Source organism: Schistocerca cancellata, chromosome 3, assembly GCF_023864275.1.
Source record: "Schistocerca cancellata isolate TAMUIC-IGC-003103 chromosome 3, iqSchCanc2.1, whole genome shotgun sequence".
Lineage (NCBI taxonomy): Eukaryota > Metazoa > Arthropoda > Insecta > Orthoptera > Acrididae > Schistocerca > Schistocerca cancellata.
The window spans coordinates 664,258,764-664,265,432 of record NC_064628.1 but is presented as its reverse complement, the minus strand read 5'-3'; positions in this window follow the sequence as shown (position 1 = coordinate 664,265,432).

Genomic DNA, 6,669 nt, shown 5'->3' with positions numbered 1-6,669 from the left:
CACTCACTCACTCACTATAATGACGGGCATGCCTTGGCCCGAGGTAGCGGAGTTTAAGCTGTTTTGAGCTATTCCTCCTGAAGTCCTCTCGGTTTGGAATGGTTTTTCTTCGCGTGTTGGTCTGTCCTCTGGTTTATCTGGATGCAACAGCTTATCTGCCGGCTGATTCCGGCGGCTTCTTGTTCTTCTTCTTCTTATTGCTGCTTCCTGGCTGCCCGAATTCTATCCTCTTCAGGCGGGACCAGTCCACTGGCGGCGTCTGTGTCCGGATATACTTGACTGCTTCCTCAGTCATGCATTTCCAGTCCTCGTCCGTGAAGATCTGGTGCTTGTTTATGAGCTCCAGATCTCCACGGCTGACGATTGCCCTCCCGCGCAGCTTCTAGTTTAAGGGTTCACACCCCCAGTGGAAATCGTAAGGTTTGTGATGAAGGGGATGGATGTTATCTACCGTGAAAGGGTAAGGATGGTCATGATGGGGGTAGCTACCGTCTCGCAGGGAATCGGCGATCTTGGTGAGCACCTCCCTCACACAGTTCTTGTTGGGGAGGGGGAGGCACTCGAACGGCTCGTCTTCTGCTTCTCCCTCGGTCTCCATCGGCACTTCCTGTGTCGTCTGCGTTTCCGCAGAGACAGGAGTGACGACTGCTTCCGAGGGGGCCGTCTCCTTGTTGTCGGTGGTCTTTCCCGACTGTATGACCACCTCCCTAGCAACCTGCGTTGCCGCGTCGGCCAGGGAGCCGGTCGTTTGTGTTGCCGCGTCTACCCCCGTATAGGTGGGGGTCGGTGCCATGCCCTTCTTCGTGCAGGACGCGAGGTGCACGGTGTGCCTTAGTTGAGACAGCTCCAAGCGAATCTCTTCGAGTTCCGCTCTCAGGGCCGCTCTCTCCTCCGCCATGGCGGATTTGAGCGCGGTGATTGCGTCCTCGTTGGCTTCCCGCAGTGCTTGGCGGAAGGCGTCCACGTCGTCTTGGTGGCGCAGCCCGCTTCCCCTACTAAGGCAGGGGGGCGGGGTGACCACCATTTCTTCTTCTTGGGCCACCTTTCCGTGCGTGGTGGCCGACTTCCGCTGCTTCCACGTCTTCAGGTAACTGCAGCTGCGCGCGTTTGCGGCGTGCGAGCCACCGCAGTTTACGCACAGCACTGCAGTAACTCTTGGTTTTGTGCAGTTGCGTGTGTCGTGCGGTTTCCCGCACTTGACACACGCAACCACACCGTCGCATTCTTTGGCTATGTGTCCAAGCTTTTGACACTTATAGCACTGTAATTGTACCACAGGCTTCCGCTTGTTCTTCTTGTTGCCGCAACCGTTACTCCCGACTGCGTTTAGCAGGAGCTCCACAGCTGCAGCAATCTTGCCTCTTCCTCCATTCCTGCTTCTCGGCATGGCGATGGACTAGTGGCGAGCGAGCGACGGTGTAAACGGTGCGAGCCACAGCGAGTCGAGCAGCGGAGTGCGCGTCGCGTGTTCTTCAGACAAATCGCCAACAGTTGTGGCCTGGTGACATGGCACATTGTCATCCATAACATTAAGTCCACGAATATCTGCAAACGGTCTCCAGATAGCCGAACATAACCGTTAATGGACGCTTCTGCTGGACTAGAGGACCCAGTTCATTCCACGCAAACACGTCTGACACCATTATGGAGCTACCACCAGCTTGCACAGTGCCTTGTTGAGTCTGTAGCTTAGTGAGGTCTGCGCCACACTCGAACCCTACCATTAGCTCTTACAAACTGTAATCGGGACTCAAATGGTTCAAATGGCTCTGATCACAATGGGACTAAACATCTGAGGTCATCAGTCCTCTAGAACTTAGAACTACTTAAACCTAACTAACCTAAGGACATCACACATATCCATGCCCGAGGCAATAAACGAACCTGCGACCGTAGCGGTCTTACGGTTCCAGACAAAATCGGGACTCATCCGACCGGGCTACGGTTTTAAAGTCACCCATAGTCCAACTGACATGGTCAGGGTCACAAGCCCAGAAGACGCGCTGCAGACGAGGTCCAGCTGTTAGCCAAGACACTTGTGTCGGCCGTCTGCGGCCATAGCACATTTATGCCAAATTTCGCCCACTGTCCTAACGGATGCATTCATCGTACGTCTCACACTGATTTATGTGGTTATTTCACGCAGAGTTGCTTGTCTGTAAGCACTGACTACGCAAACGCTGCTGCTCTGCGGTTATAGAGTAAAGGCCGTCGGCCACTGCGTTGTCCGTGCTGAGAGGTAATGCCTGGAATTTGTATGCTCGGCACTCTCTTGACACTGTAGATCTCGGATTATTGAATTCTCTGACGATTTCGAAAATAGAATGTCCGATACGTCTAGTTCCAACTACCATTCGGCGTTCAAGCTCTGTTAACTCGCTTCTCGTGGCCATAATCACGTCGATTTCACATGAAGCACTTGACAAGTGACAGCTCCGCCGATGCACTGTCCTTTTATATCTTGTGTATGCGTTTCTGCCGCCATTTGCATATGGGCAGATCGTTATCGCACGACACAGGTCACATGTGAAGAAATACACAGACGTAAGCGTCTATAGAGTAGGCTAGATTGGTATAGCCCGGTGCCTGAAGACGAACATTTTCGAAGCGATGAACCTAGTCGGTGATCGACTGCCAGTGTGAGCAGCTACTGACAATCAATAATGTTGGCAACAGCTGCTGATGGTGAGGTGTTGGACGTCGATACATCACCGTAGGTGGAGGTTAAGAGCGTGGCCACTCTGTAAAGCATGATAGGCGGCAGTCTCTGATAGATCTGACCACAGACTATAATGCTGATTCCGGCACGAGTGTTTCAGAGCACACGGGTCAGATCCCACTGTTGAACATGGTGCTCTGTCGTTACATCTAGATCCGACAACATAGTCAATTACGACTGGAGTACGCACAAGTGGGCACTGTGTCATCAAGACTAGACTGTGTATAAATGAAAACGTGTTGCCTGGCCGAATGAATCATGTCCCCTGTTACAACAAGTTGACGCCCTCATTCCAGCGCATAACTGCCGTTGAAGTAGGAAGGTGGAGGAAGATATTCACCGGTGCTTTCACAGAGTATATGCTAGTAATCGAATGTATATCCGATGTGTACTATGTAAACGTTATTATGGACCACTTCTCTTCATGTCTGATGTCTTCCCTGAGGGCGACGGCGTTTCCCGGTAGCATAGGAACCTGTCTTAAAGATCCAAATATCGTGATACAGTGGTTTCACTACCATGATAGTGCACTCACGAGATCACCATTACAGCTGGGGTCTACGTGAACGTTATAGCGGACCACATGCATGTCTCTATACCCTCTTCCCAGATAGTGATGGCATCTTCTCGCAGCATCAGAAGCTTCTCATAAGTCCAGAATAGTGATACAGTAGCTTGAAGAATATGACATTAAATACTTGTTTATGTCGTTACTCCCAAATTCGCCTCCAATGAACTCTATACAATAGTCATGAGATGACGCTACGAGGCATTAGCAGCTCCTCATCCACGCATCACTGAGCCATAATTTAAGGGAACTGCACGACCTATGCTTAGATATCTGGTGCCAGTTATATCCAAAACTTAACGTGGACTTGTCATATCCGTGCAAGCGGAATTCCATATTGCGTTCCAAACTTGGGCCAAAATGCTATCGAGTAGGTGTCATGGTGTTTTGGCTCAGCAATGTGTTGTGCTGTAGCGTTTTTCGGATCGACGTTAGTATTTTAACTAAATAGAATCAGCTACTGCAGACTTTACAGACGAATGGAAAAACAGGTAGAAGCCGACCTCGGGGAAAATCAGTTTGGATTCCGTCGAAATTACGCGAAGCGAAATGTAGTGTGAGGAGGGCTATGCGAGAGGCGTTCAATGAATTCGAAAGTAAAGTTCTATTTACTGACTTGGCAGAAAATCTTAAGAAATTTTGGTCTTATGTCAAAGTGGTAGGTGGATCAAAACAAAATGTCCAGACACTCTGTGACCAAAATGGTACTGAAACAGAGGATGACAGACTAAAGGCCGAAATACTAAATGTCTTTTTCCAAAGTTGTTTCACAGAGGAAGATTGCACTGTAGTTCCTTCTCTAGATTGTCTCACAGATGACAAAATGGTAGAGATCGAAATAGACGACAGAGGGATAGAGAAACACTTAAAATCGCTCAAAAGAGGAAAGGCCTCTGGACCTGATGGGATACCAGTTCAATTTTACACAGAGTACGCGAAGGAACTTGCCCCCCTTCTTGCAGCGGTGTACCGTAGGTCTCTAGAAGAGCGTAGCGTTCCAAAGGATTGGAAAAGGGCACAGGTCATCCCCGTTTTCAAGAAGGGACGTCGAACAGATGTGCAGAACTATAGACCTATATCTCTAACGTCGATCAGTTGCAGAATTTTGGAACACGTATTGTGTTCGAGTATAATGACTTTTCTGGAGACTAGAAATCTACTCTGTAGGAATCAGCATGGTTTTCGAAAAAGACGGTCATGTGAAACCCAGCTCGCGCTATTCGTCCACGAGACTCAGATGGCCATAGACACGGGTTCACAGGTAGATGCCGTGTTTCTTGACTTCCGCAAGGCGTTCGATACAGTTCCCCACAGTCGTTTAATGAACAAAGTAAGAGCATATGGACTATCAGACCAATTGTGTGATTGGATTGAGGAGTTCCTAGATAACAGGACGCAGCATGTTATTCTCAATGGAGAGAAGTCTTCCGAAGTAAGAGTGATTTCAGGTGTGCCGCAGGGGAGTGTCATAGGACCGTTGCTATTCACAATATACATAAATGACCTTGTGGATGACATCGGAAGTTCACTGAGGCTTTTTGCAGATGATGCTGTGGTGCACCGAGAGGTTGTAACAATGGAAAATTGTACTGAAATGCAGGAGGATCTGCAGCGAATTGACGCATGGTGCAGGGAATGGCAATTGAATCTCAATGTAGACAAGTGTAATGTGCTGCGAATATACAGAAAGATAGATCCTTTATCATTTAGCTACAAAATAGCAGGTCAGCAACTGGAAGCAGTTAATACCATAAATTATCTGGGAGTACGCATTAGGAGTGATTTAAAATGGAATGATCATATAATGTTGATCGTCGGTAAAGCAGATGCCAGACTGAGATTCATTGGAAGAATCCTAAGGAAATGCAATCCGAAAACAAAGGAAGTAGGTTACAGTACGCTTGTTCGCCCACTGCTTGAATACTGCTCAGCAGTGTGGGATCCGTACCAGATAGGGTTCATAGAAGAGATAGAGAATATCTAACGGAGAGCAGCGCGCTTCGTTACAGGATCATTTAGTAATCGCGAAAGCGTTACGGAGATGATAGATAAACTCCAGTGGAAGACTCTGCAGGAGAGACGCTCAGTAGCTCGGTACGGGCTTTTATTGAAGTTTCGAGAACATAACTTCACCGAAGAGTCAAGCAGTATATTGCTCCCTCCTACGTATATCTCGCGAAGAGACCATGAGTATAAAATCAGAGTGATTAGAGCCCACACAGAGGCATACCGACAATCCTTCTTTCCACGAACAATACGAGACTGGAATAGAAGGGAGAACCGATAGAGGTACTGAAGGTACCCTCCACCACACACCGTCAGGTGGCTTGCGGAGTATGGATGTAGATGTAGAAATATTGAAGCACGTGAGACAATACTGACACCACGAGTTATCTAAGAAGATAGATTGGGGATAGGCAAACCTACGTTTGTAGCATTTGTAGACTTAGAGAAAGCTTTTCACATTGTTGACTGGAATACTCTCTTTCAAATTCTGAAGGTGGCAGGGGTAAAATACAGGGAGCGAAAGGCTATTTAGAATTTTTAAAGAAACCAGATGGCAGTTATAAAAGTCGAGGGACATGAAAGGGAAGCAGTGGTTGGGAAAGGAATGAGACCTGGTTGTAGACCCTCCCAGTTGTTATTCAATCTGTATATTGAGCAAGCAGTAAAGGAAACAAAAGCAAAATTCGGAGTAGGTATTAAAATCCATGGAGAAGAAATAAAAACTTTGAGGTTCGCCGATGACATTGCAATTCTGTCAGAGACAGCAAAGGACTAGGAAGAGCAGTTGAACGGAGTGGGCAGTATCTTGAAAGGAGGATGTGAGAAGAACAACAACAAAAGCAAAACGAGGATAATGGAATGTAGTCTAATTAAGTCGGGTGATGCTCAGGGAATTAGATTAGGAAATGAGACACTTAAAGTAGTAAAGGAGTTTTGCTATTTGGGGAGCAAAATAACTGGTGATGATCGAAGTAGAGAGGATATAAAATGTAGACTGGCAATGGTAAGAAAAGCGTTTCTGAAGAAGAGAAATTCGTTAACATCGAGTATAGATTTAAGTGTCAGGAAGTCGTTTCTGAAAGTATTTATATGTTTGTGTAGCCATGTATGGAAGTGAAACATGGACGATAAATAGCTTGGACAAGAAGTGAATAGAAGCTTTCGAAATGTGGTGCTACAGAAGAATGCTGAAGATTAGATGAGTAGATCACATAACTAATGAGGAAGTATTGAATAGAATTTGGAAGGAGTTTGTGGCACAACTTGACAAGAAGAAGGGATCGATTGGTAAGACATGTTCTGAGGCATCAGAGGATCACCAATTTAGTATCGTAGGGCAGCCTGGAGGGTAAAAAGCGTAGAGGGAGACCAAGAG